Here is a 12,577-nt window from a genome sequence, read left to right as displayed (position 1 = left end):
GGCAGGAAGCCTGCTTCTCCCTCTCACACTCCCCTTGCTTGTGTTCCTTCTCTCGCTGTCTCTCTGTCAAATAAATAAATAAGAAATCTTTTTAAAAAAAAGAGAGAGAGTCAGGATTTCAACATATGAATTTGGGGGAGGGGAATACAAGCATTCAGTCCATTGCATTTAGTAAGAAGAAAGAATGCAAAATATCTCATTAATAAAATTTTTATATTGATTACACATTTGATATGATACAATTTTAGATATACTTGGTTTAAAAATACACTTTAAATATTAATTATACCCATTTCTTTTTAGTTCTTTTAACATGGGTACTATAAAGTTTAAAATTACGGATAGAGTTCACACATTTTTCTTGCACAGCTCTGCTCTGCTCTAGAATCTTACCCTGATCAATTCAGGTCCTGCATGAAAGTGCCTGGCCACCTTCCTAACCTCATCTTCATGTCTCCACTCTTCCCTTTGTTGATCATGCCCAATCCACACTGGTCTCTTGAATCCACCTAGATTTTTCTGTCTTGCTTCCTGGTCCCTGCCTGGAAAATCTCCCCAACACATCCTCACATCTCGCTCCCTTACATCATTAAGTCCTTGGACTACCTGCAAAAAACAGCCCTCACCTTGCTTCCAACTGCTCTCTTTCCCCTTCTCTGCTTGATTTTCTTCATGGCCCATAAGCACCATCTAAACTTATACATTTTGTTTGTTCATCATGTGTCTCTTTTGCTAGGAGGTGAGTGCTGTGAGGGCAGGAGTTCTGTCCGATTTGCTTACCAGAAAGCACTCCAAAGAGTACTTCACACATAGTGGGTATTCAGTAAATGTTTGTTGAATGAATGAATGCTCACACCTCCCTGCCCTCTTTTCCTTTCCCTACTAAAGACACTGTCTGGAGAGAGTGGAAGATTAAATGTTGAGAGGAATTATACCCTCTTCCACACAGCAGAGATTGACAAAATAGGCAAGGGAGGTAACTGGATTGTGAAAAGAGGGAATGAATGCATGGTGGGAAAATTAAATATCGGGTGTCTCTCTGCAGCCATGAGATTAACCATGGGAGAGCACAACTGGACAAAATGTATTAACGTATAATTGTTCCCAGATGTGTTTTTCCTTCTATGGACCAAAGAGGACTCAGTTTTGCCTACTCAATTTCTTTCTCTCCTTCACTGTCCAAGAGGGGTGTCAGAAATACCCTTTCGAAGATACTGTTGGGAGCAAACTTCTGAAGAATTGAAAAGAAAGGAGTGCGAACATGTGAACAGTTACACTTTGTGAGTAACACAGAAAGAATAATGAAGGAGAATTTTGAGAAGGATTGCTACAGTCTATGAGTCCCCTTTGGGATATCTGAAAAATTGAAATGGAAAACTTGTAATTTTGAAATTGTTTTTGGGAGACAAATTCTAGGTCTTAAATGACATATCTGAGACTGGACCACATGGTTGATGACTATAAAAGGTACATGTGTTTAGACCATTTATATTAAACATAAATAAATATAAGTCATAAAAAGCAAAAATTGTCAGATCAGATTTTTTTAAAAAGACCCAACTATATACTGTCTAAAAGAAACCCACTTTAAAGATGAAGATATAGATAGACTAAAAGTACAATGACGGGAAGAGATATTGCATGCAAATAGTGATAGAGAAAACTGGAGTGGCTATCCTGTCAGACAAAGTAAATATCAGAGCAAGAACAATTCATAGGAGGACGTAAAACTCCTAAGTGTGTATGCACTAATAACAACACTTCAAAATACTTGAAGAAAAAAACTGAAGGAACCAAAAGGAAAAATAAACAAATTTAAAAATATAGTTGGTGGGGCACTAGTCTGGCTCAGTAGGTAGTGCATGCAACTCTTGATCTCAGGGTCAGTTAGGCGTTTGCCTTTGGCTCAGGTCATGATCTTCGGCTCCCTGCTCAGCGGGGAGTCTGCTTCTTCCACTGCCCCTCCCCCTCTCTTGTGTGCTTTCGCACTCTCTCTCTCTCTCTCTAAGAAATAAATAAAATCTTTAAAAAAAATTGCCTTGAGTTATTCGTAAAAAAAAATATGGAAACAACCTAACCTAATTGTCTGTCAAAGGATGAATGGATAAAGAAGTTGTGATACATACACGCAAGTACACACGCACATGTATGCACACATACATGTATGTGTGTACACAATGGAATATTATTCAGCCATGAGAAAGAAGGGAATCCTGCCATTTGCCACAACATGGATAGAGCTGGAGAACGTTATGCTTACTGAGATAAGCCAGACAAAGAAAGACAGATACTGGCTGATATCACTTACATCTGGAATCTAAAAGAGCTGAACTCATGGAAACAGAGGGTAAAATGGGGGTTACCAGGGGCTGGGGGTTGGGAAAATGGGGAGATGCTGATAAAGGGTACAAGCTGCAACTAAAAGATGAATAAGTTCTGGCGATCTAATGCACAGCACGGTGATTACAGTCAACAACTTCAAAATTGCTAAAAGACTAAATGGTCTCACCATAAAAAAGAAACAATTATTATGCAATGTGATAGAGGTGTGAGCTAGGGCTACGGTGGCGATCATACTGCAGTATATAAATGCATCAAATCAACACACCTTAATCTTACACAATGATGTAAGTTAAATCTCAATTTTAAAAAAAGAAAAGAGGAAAAGTGTCATTAAACCTTTTATCTCTAGGGGCGCCTGGGTGGCACAGCGGTTGGGCGTCTGCCTTCGGCTCAGGGCGTGATCCCGGCGTTATGGGATCGAGCCCCACATCAGGCTCCTCTGCTATGAGCCTGCTTCTTCCTCTCCCACTCCCCCTGCTTGTGTTCCCTCTCTCGCTGGCTGTCTCTATCTCTGTCAAATAAATAAATAAAATCTTTAAAAAAAAGAAAAGAAAAATCAAGGAAGTGGCCATGGATACATTCATGGTTCACAAACTTGCTAATCTCAGAATCGCCTTAAAAATTAGTGGGGATTCTTGGGTGCCTGGGTGGCTCAGTCCGTTAAGCATTGGCCTTCATCTCCGGTAATGAGCCCAGGACCCTGGGATTGAGTCCTGCATCAGGCTCCCTGCTCAGCGGGGAATCTGCTTCTTGCTCTCCCTCTGCTGCTCCCTCTGCTTCTGTTCTCTGGCTTGCGCTCTCTCAAATAAATTTAAAAAAATCTTTTAAAAAAATAGTGTTAAGGGAAATTTTCAACTTTTCATGTTTTGTAGGTGCTGCTCCTGGGACCCCAGGGAAGCTATACTTTAATTTTTAGCATGGTCAGAGTGACTTCAAAGCATGAGCTCCATTTCTGCCCCAAGCATACATTGTACATCTGCTTCATTAGCAAATAACCCAAAAAACAATTCGAGCTAAAGATAAGAGTAAAAACTCCCTAAGTTCTGCTCCCATCCCTCTAAAGCCTGTAACCTTGCACAAACTAAATGCATAAGATAAAGTTTATGATTTTGTGGAATGTCTTTCATCCTGATGACTTGTAACTCTTGATGTAACAAAAAACACATATAATCCTGTATTAAACATCCCTTCTCTGGAGCACTCTCTTACTTGTGAAGATTATGTATTCTAGGAAGCTATCCTCACTTGGGCTCGAAAAAAACTCTCTTCTTCTTCTTTTTTTTTTTTTTTTTTAGAAATTATAAAAGGTTTGTTCATTTCATGTCAACAATAGCGAAAAGAGTGGCATTCTTTTACTTTTTAAAATCTCTTTAATGTCCGATTTAATAGAAGATTAGGCCACCTGAATTCTCCCATCTGCTTTTGCACTCAATCTATTCTGACATCCCATGTCATACAACCTCTGGAAAATTCCCCTGTACACTCTTCAGAGAATAAGAGAAAAAGTCAAGTATCTTAGTATTATTATAAAAGTAATTTTTGTTTAATTGTTTTTAATGAAAATAATTTTGACATTGCAAGCCCCCTAAAAGTGTCTAGGGGACTCATAAATCCCCAGGCATAGTTTGAACACTTGGTTACATAATGAATCCTGTAAGAGCTGATTTAATACAGCCTTGCCCCATTTCCTGGCCTCAGTTGGTTAGTTTAGAGCTGGGTTCCTGAAAATACCAGGGCGAAGAGCCCTTCTCCAGGGATGTTATGCTTGGGACCAGCAGGCTGGAACTCAAGACCGCTTTATGCAATGGATGGTCTAACTTAGGAGCCATGTTTTGTTTTTGTTTTTGCTTTTCTACCTGTGGAGAAAGCCCTTCCATGGTGAGTTAATAATGAAGGCAGGCCACTGGAAAGACATAGAGATAAGGGACAGAAGAAACATTCAGACCATATTCAAATCCCTGGTTCTGACTGTTCCTAAAGCTAGGAGGAGTGTTTGTCCTTGAATTTTGAGCCACTCTTTATTTTCTTTATGATGAATACTGCTTTTGGATTAAATAGTGGGAGCTGGATTTCTATCCCTTGCGATCAAAAGGGTCTTAATGAAGACTATATTAGTCAAGTCGTTTTTTCTTCAGGTTTTACCCCCCTTTTCTAAATTAAAAAGAGGTAACAAACGATGCTGAAGTAAGCTAAGAACGAGCTGGATAAGAGACAACTCCGGCTGAACCATTCCCAATCTTAAAAGTTTAGACTAGAATGCTGTTGATGTGAGAATCAAGCATTTTAGGTCTTCCTCTGTGATTAAAAACAAAAACAAAAACCTTTAAATTACTTTTGACTGCGTCAGTAAATCTGACTCCAAATTCAGCCATAACACAATTAAGCTCCCTACCGCCTACCCCTAACCCAGGAGGTGGCACTTTTAGCTTCTCAAATTACAGGTACAACAACTTTCCTCCGTTTAATTTCTCCAAGTCACAAAAGACTAACACTGTTAACTCAAACCTCTACAATTTTCAATAAAGTGCTTAGAGGGACCTGGATTCAATATATTCTTAGTGACCTACAATATGGGACCTTCCTGCTGCAGTTGTATGAAAGGGCTAATTAGAGCTGTAGCCTAGAGATCAGGCTTTTTTATTTTTGAGCTCTATGTATTCAATGAATAAGAAAGGCACACTCGCCCACTGACTTCTTTTTAATGTGATTTTTATGAATGTTCATGCTCTAAACAAACTGGTGTTAGGGTTCTAGAAAATTATATAAGGAATTAAGACTGCACTACCTCAGGTCCAAACATCTTGACTTCTCTACTTTCTAGAAAAACACCTTTAATTGCTAATCAAGGACCAAAGGTCTTTGCAGAATGCAGTGCATATCTCTGGGTCTATTTGTGTCTGTCATCACAACTGCATGACCTCAAAGACAGAGAAACTCAAATAAGCAAGCAGCAAAAGCAGAAGAGCTGCAAAGGTGGGGAAAACATTCAGTGTTATGCAATTGGCAACATCAGCAACATACTTTTGAATTGCCAGCCCAATGCTAATGAGAGATCCAACAAAAGCCTCCATTCATTATTACAAAGAACTCTGAGAAAGAACTGCTCTATTCTTTTTTCAAAAGAAATTACATGTGATGAACACTTTTTTAGTTTTCTTCTATCACCTTTTCTTTCTTAAATTTGACATTCCTCTTCCTCTCGTTAACCACACACAGAAATTCGTCAATGGATTTCTGTTAGGCTAGAGCGCGAAGACATTGGCAGTCAAAGCCAAGAGATCAAAGGTCAGACCTGAGTGCTATCATTTATTAGCTGCAGAGTCTCAGACAAAGTTGGTATAATAATAGTTCTCTTAGAATGCTGATATAGAGATTAAATGAAATAGTATAAGTATCAGCTGAGATGACTTTGAATGAATGTCACAAAAAACCTCATAATAAAGTTGATTAGCTCACATAATTGCCAAGGCTAGAAGTAGGACTAGTTTCAGGTAAAGCCTGATTAAATATCTCTAATGATGTCACAAGGGTGTCAGTTTTTCTTAAGGTTGAAGTTAATACTACCTTAAGACAGGCTTCCCTCGGGCAGCAAGATGATTTCAAAGAATTCCTGGGGCTATAACCTTTTTCAGTCATAGTCAATGGAAGAGGGGAAGACTCTTCCAGTATCTTCTGTGGAAGAGATTTTCTCTTCCAGAAGTCCTAACAAACATTTCACCACACCCTGGTTCTTGAAGGGGTTCCATATCCTCCCCTGACCTAATCTTTAAAACCAGGGGAAGAGCTTTTGCTGAAAATTTTAAACCAGGAACCAGGTATAAAACATGGGATTGATGTCACTCAGAACACATGACTGGGAAAAATGAGGGCGTTATGAAGAAAAAGGAAGGTGGGAAATGGATGTGAGACAATGACAATGTGTGAGAATGTAACTTGAAGCAGGATGCTGAGTAAATTGAGGTGAATTCCATCTCTAGGTTTCATGAGGGAAATATGTCCTTCCAAAGGGTTAAGGATTGGCTGTGTACCCTTGCCAATTAGACCTTCAGAATGTTCCATGGCATCTTCAATACTTGAGATTGTGTCACAATTACTCATCCTTGCTTTTCCATATAGTTTAGGGTTTATGTATCTATAAACCAAATGGTTTAGCTTCACCTGCTCTTTTTTAAACACAATGTTAAGTTTTATTCTTTAATTTTTTTAGGTTTATTTATTTATTTAAGTAATCTCTACGCCCAACATGGGGCTTGAACTCACGACCCCGAGATCAAGAGGCACTCGCTCTTCCAACTGAGCCAGCCAGGTGCCCCAAGCTTTGCCTGTTTTTAATTTTATAGAATTTAAGATGCCATTATTTAATGTCCCACTGAGAAAAAAGAAAATATCTTCACCAAATCAGGACTCAGTGCTAAGAGGTCATCAACTGAAATTTGGTCAACAAATTTCAGCATTGTTAAAAAATGTAAAAGAAAGAAAGAAAGAAAGAAAGAAAGAAAGAAAGAAAGAAAGAAGAAAGAAAGAAAGAAAGAAAGAAAGAAAGAAAGAAAGAAAGAAAGAAAGAAAGTGCATCTTAGAAAGGCTGGAATACAATAATACAATACATGGTATTATCTTGTATGATCACCTCTGTGTCTTGCTTCTTTGGCTTAACATCACGTTTGTAAGATTTATCTATATTTTTTATACCTTAATTTCATGTAATGCATTAACATACCACATTTTTATCCCTGCTCTTATTTCTGGATATTTACATTGTTATCACTTTTTGACTCATATAAACAATGCTGCTATGAAACTTCTTGTTCATCTCTCTTGTGTACATGGGCATAAGTTTCTCTGTATACCTAATGTTAGAATTGCTGAGCCATAGAACAAGCCAATTTTCATCTTTCCTGCATAATGCCAAACTGCTTCTACAAATGGTTCTTCCTAGGGATGCCTGGGTGGTACAGTCAGTTATGTGTCCGACTGTTGGTTTTGGCTCAAGTTGTGATCTCAGGGTTGTGAGATCAAGCCCCTTACTGGGCTTCACGCTCAGCCCAGAGTCTGCTTGAGTTTCTCTCTCCTTTGCCTTCTTCCCCTCCCCCAAATCTTTCTCTCAAATAAATAAATAAACCTTTTCTTCCTATTCTCAGTCTCACCAGCAGTGTACAGAGTTCCTATTAATCTAATCCTCATCAGTACTTGAAATTGTCTCTTTTTTTCATGTTTACCAAGCTGGTGAGTCGTTAACTTTATCTTATTGCAGCTCTAAGTTGATTTCCTTTATACTAATATGATTGAACACCTTCTCGTTTGTCTCATTTGGATTCCTCATTTCCTCAAATCTTTGGTCCATTTTTTTATTGGGATGCCTTTTTTATGGAATTCTTTATATATTTTGGATATAAGCCTTTTGTTTTTGTTTTTATGTATTGCAAATATCTTTTTCCATCAGGTGGCTTGTCTTTTCACTCTCCTTATTGTGTACTTCATGAACTGAGGTTCATATTTTATTTCATTTTTTTTAAAGATTTTATTTATTTGACAGAGAGAGACACAGCGAGAGAGGGAACACAAGCAAGGGGACTGGGAAAGGGAGAAGCAGGCTTCCCACTGAGCAGGGAGCCTTATGCAGGGCTCGATCCCAGGACCCTGGAATCATGACCTGAGCCAAAGGAAGATGCTTAATGACTGAGCCACCCAGGCGCCCCAAGGTTCATATTTTAAATGTAGTTGCATTCATGTGTGGGGGGCAAAACTTTACCTCTACCTCCTTAGGGTCTCTGGCTGGGACTGAGAATTAAATCAACATAAACATATTAACAAGAGAAAAGCATACAGATTTTTGCATGTACATAGGAGCTGCCATAGGAAGCGAAGACCCAAAGAAGCAGTTGGAGTAAAACACCTATATACTAATCTGGACAAGGAGTAGTAAATAGAGAAAATAAGACAAGACAAAGTATCTTGAGTCAGACCAGTTAATTGTAAAGTGACTAGGAAGATATGGCTTCATTGAACACAATTTGTTTGTATACATTTCCCCTAATCTTTTACTCTCGAACATATCTGTCCCTGGTGATAAGAATGTTTCTTTCTTCCTGGGATAAGGAAGACATCTTTCACATCTTTCAAGGTACCAGTCACTCTTCTGGGCACTTTGACACATGTGTTTTCTTTTCACCTAATATTTTAGACTCCAGGAGATTCAGAAAAACACTTGCAAACAGTATCATTATAAGCAAAGCATAAGAAGAAATAGAATTTTCCTTTTTATCATGATTTCAAAAACCCAGCTTCCTGGAGTGGCTGGGTGGCTCAGTCGGTTAAGTGTCCAACTCTTCATTTCAGCTCTGGTCATAATCTCAGGGTCATGAGATTGAGCCCTGAGTCGGGCTCTACACTGAGCATGGAGCCTGCTTAGGACTGTCTCTCTTCCTCTCCCTTTGTCCCTCCCCCACTTGTTCCCTCTCTTTCTCTCTCTCAAAAAACAAACAAACAAACAAACAAACAACCCAGCTTCCATACTGTATTCCAGAAAAGAGCCGAGAGAGGGGCTTCAGCGGATGGTTACGTATTGTAGAAAAAGGAAGGAATAGAATGGAGCAGGAGAAAATGGAATAAACAGTTAATGCAAGGAATTAGGTTTTCAGCATAGGTGTACAGGTGGATAGGGTGGTTGGGGTACCATTTGCTGACGGAGTGAGCAGAAGGAGGAACAGAACACAAATTAAGGACCCTTGATTCCACGTGACAGAATCCCACTGTTTTTGCCCACTCCCAACCAGCTTAAGATTTTAAAAAGGGGGAAGTAAGGGCAACTTAATGGCTCATAAACACAAGAAAACCAGATGTGGACTGGTTTAGGGCACAACCATGCCCAAAAGTTCAAATGATGTCATGGCTTCCCCTTCTATAAGCTCTCAGTTTCTGCTCGTGGTCTTCATTCCTACTGGTCTTGGCTTTCGCCTCAGAGGTGAAGAAGAAAATCTACATTGTCCTTTAAAGTCATAATTCCAGAGAAATAGTTTAAGAGGAAAACATATCCTAGGATAGCCTGGCAGAAATTTCCAGAAACGACTTTGGCCTGGTTTGTGTCAGATGTCATCCAGATCTGTATGACTCTAGGACCCATTCTGTTCACCACTACCGAATATTATCTTAGCACTAGCCATTTTTCCTCTAGTCTGTCTTCCTATTTAGACTCTAAGCTCCTCAAGGGCAAAGAATCATTTATTTTTTCAGCCTGAGCATGGGCACTGTGCTTGGCACATGGTGTTGGAGGCTTTAAAAAATGTTTTGGATGAAAACTAGACACATCTAAACTCTGATGAATGTGTAAACTGAGTTATTTCAGTATCTTGAAAGTGTAGCTAAGTGGTATAATAAGAAACTACAAGGTGGATGAATTAAAGGGTGGAAAAAATCATGGAACACTTATGCTTGGGTTTTGTGAAGGTGAATCATACCCACCTAGTCTACTAGAGTTCTCTGAACGTGCAGATGGACAAAATGACAAGGTAGATCTAGCAGACCTTACTTGGCATTTCAAAAAGCCTTTGAGAGGGGCACCTGGGTGGCTCAGTCAGTTAAGCGTCTGACTCTTGAGTTCCACTCAGATCATGATCTGAGTGGTGAGATCCAGCCCAGCCTCTGCTCCATTCTGGCTGTGGAGCTTACTTGAGATTCTCTCTCTCCCTCTGCCCACTTCCCTTAAAAACAAAAATAAAAAGCCTTTGATAGAATTTTGGATTCATATTGTTGTTGGTTTTGTTTTAATTTTGTTTTTAAAATTGTGTCTAGGGGGGCGCCTGGGTGGCACAGCGGTTAAGCGTCTGCCTTCGGCTCAGGGCGTGATCCCGGCGTTGTGGGATCGAGCCCCACATCAGGCTTCTCCGCGATGAGCCTGCTTCTTCCACTCCCACTCCCCCTGCTTGTGTTCCCTCTCTCGCTGGCTGTCTCTGTCTCTGTCAAATAAATAAATAAAATCTATAAATAAATAAATTAATTAATTAATTTAAAAAATTGTGTCTAGGAAACAGAACCAAAGTCAAGTAAGGAGGGTCAGGAATAAGTGAGAAAGTGCAACGATGGGAACTGATCTTTTTTAATGAATTATCAAGAAGGGGTATAGACAATGGACTTTTAGTTTGTATGTAACAACTCTTTCAGTTAATGCAATACTTAGCTGATTAAGACAAAGATAAACTAATGGAAACTACCTTGCAACACAGCCCCCCCCCCCCCCCCCCCCCCNCCCCCCGGTGTTCCAGAGTCATGCAGGGTATGTCAGGCAGGGGTCTGCAGGTCCCCGCTCCATTTTTGCTTTGGTGATGAACTCTCTAGCCATATCTGCTCTTTCACCTAAGGCTGAAGAAGAGGATAAGGTGGGGCATGTGCTGGCTTTGACCATGCTTTGCCTCATGGAGGGAGCCAAAGATAAGTGTGACGTAGTAGAAATCGTGGCCTGGAACAGTGACCACCGGGAGACTGCAGTCCCTGTGACCCACCTCAAGTTGCCCTGCCAATTCATGCTCAGTTTGGCTGACTTTCAACGCCAACCACCTGTAACCTTCTGCCTGAGGTCGGGTTCTGGTCCTCTGCAGATCACCCGGAGCACCAGATTATTGCTGTAAGCAATGACGTTTCTGAGGAAGAGAGCAAAGAAGAGGGGAGTGAGAATGTGGAAGCTGAGTTGCACCCCTTTTTGCCTGCGAAGATGCAGGGGGACAGGCCCTAAGTCCTCTTTGGTCAACCAGCTGTTATGGACCAGATTCCTGTGGAAGTTTCAATAATTTTAAATGGGTTTTCTCTGTTGAAGAGGAGGATTGGAGGTGCGGGGAGCTCAGGAGAGAAGGGGGTCCCATTCTCCATAGGACCCTAGTGTTCTTCTAATCCTATACCATGTCTGGGGCTTCCCTTTTCTCCAGGAGTGGGAGGAACTCTGAACTTCTATTCTGACCCTCTCTCCCCGTTTGCTATGAGGTTGGAAGTCAGCATCTGCAGCTCAGGATTACAGCTTTTTAGCACTTTTTACATTTTTGGATAAAGGTTGGAAGGATGTCAAAAAATCTTAAATTCTCCAACCACATATGAAATGCTTGGATAAAATAATAAAGGACAAAGAGATGATTAAAAAAATCACAAAATTCGAAATTGCTCTTATTCTTATAAGCTTAGAGATGGTTCGAGAGCAACAGAAAGATTCGATGTGACTTGGAAAACTTGTTTCTCAAAGGGTGGGTAGAGATTGAAAATGCAAATACTTTCAAGAGGATTTTAAATAAATTCCCAGAGGACAAATACATCAGGAATTTCTAAGCCCTACCTGAGAACTGTGAGGGATGACGTGCCTGGCGACCAGGGTCAGAATGTCTGGACCTCTAGTCTGGGCTTGCTCACGCCTGCTTATTAAAGCTCCGTGTGTGCCCCGGGGCAAACGACTGAGTATTTCCGAGGCTATTTCTTAGCTGTAAGACGGCTATACCCATAATACCTGTCCCGACTACTTCAAAGGGTGGCTTGGTGTTCAAACGAAGCCATGTATTTAACGGTGTTTTAAGTACTATAAGGTGCTTCGTAAATATAAGGTGTTTTTGTTATGGCATCGCTGGAATTATTGCAAATTCCCAGACAAGGGCCATCCGGGGAAGGGTGATTTGACTCATCCAAGCAGAAATCGTGCGCGTCCATCAATTCTTGTCCTTCATTTACTGAGGCATTTTGTTGAGGAAAACTTTTCCGTGTCCTTGAGATTTTTGTTTTAAACCTTCCATAGCAAGTAGCAAGGTGCTGTCTGTAAAAGTACGCGCAGACAGAGGTAAAGATAAACTGCCTAGAAGGCACCGAAACGCCAAGACTGTCAAGAGTTTTCCGCGGAAGCGCTGTCTTCTCTTTGACAAGGATGGAAGATGAGCGATCGATCAGGATGCCGGCCGCCGAACGGCAGCATGAATTGGTTGAACTGATCGTCCAGTAACGTACTTATTATAATTCCATTCTGATACATGTAATGATTTGTTACAATTCCCCGAAAGGAAGCAGGATGCTGCAACGAGCTTCAAACTCCGAGCGTCCCGCGCTGTGCTCCCCTGCGTGGAGAAGAAATAATGCGCGCGCCTTCAGCTTCGACCGCTCCCGAGACCCGCGAACCCGCGTCTCCGTTCCGGCCCGGTGCGCGCGCGCGCGCGCCGCGGGCCCACGTGACCGTAGGCGCGGCGACGGCGAGGGCGGGCGGGGGCTCGGGCCG

General features: G+C 40.9%; 1 pseudogene; it reads left to right on the top strand.

Moving 5' to 3' along the window:
* The first annotated feature begins 9,204 nt into the window (after nucleotides 1-9,204).
* On the top strand, nucleotides 9,205-11,068 carry LOC109490326 (annotated as a pseudogene).
* Nucleotides 11,069-12,577: the final 1,509 nt, after the last annotated feature.

This window comes from Ailuropoda melanoleuca, chromosome 14 (genome assembly GCF_002007445.2).
Source record: "Ailuropoda melanoleuca isolate Jingjing chromosome 14, ASM200744v2, whole genome shotgun sequence".
In the NCBI taxonomy this organism is placed as follows: domain Eukaryota; kingdom Metazoa; phylum Chordata; class Mammalia; order Carnivora; family Ursidae; genus Ailuropoda; species Ailuropoda melanoleuca.
The sequence above is the reverse complement of the archived record's forward strand: the minus strand, read 5'-3'. Positions and strand labels throughout refer to the sequence as shown.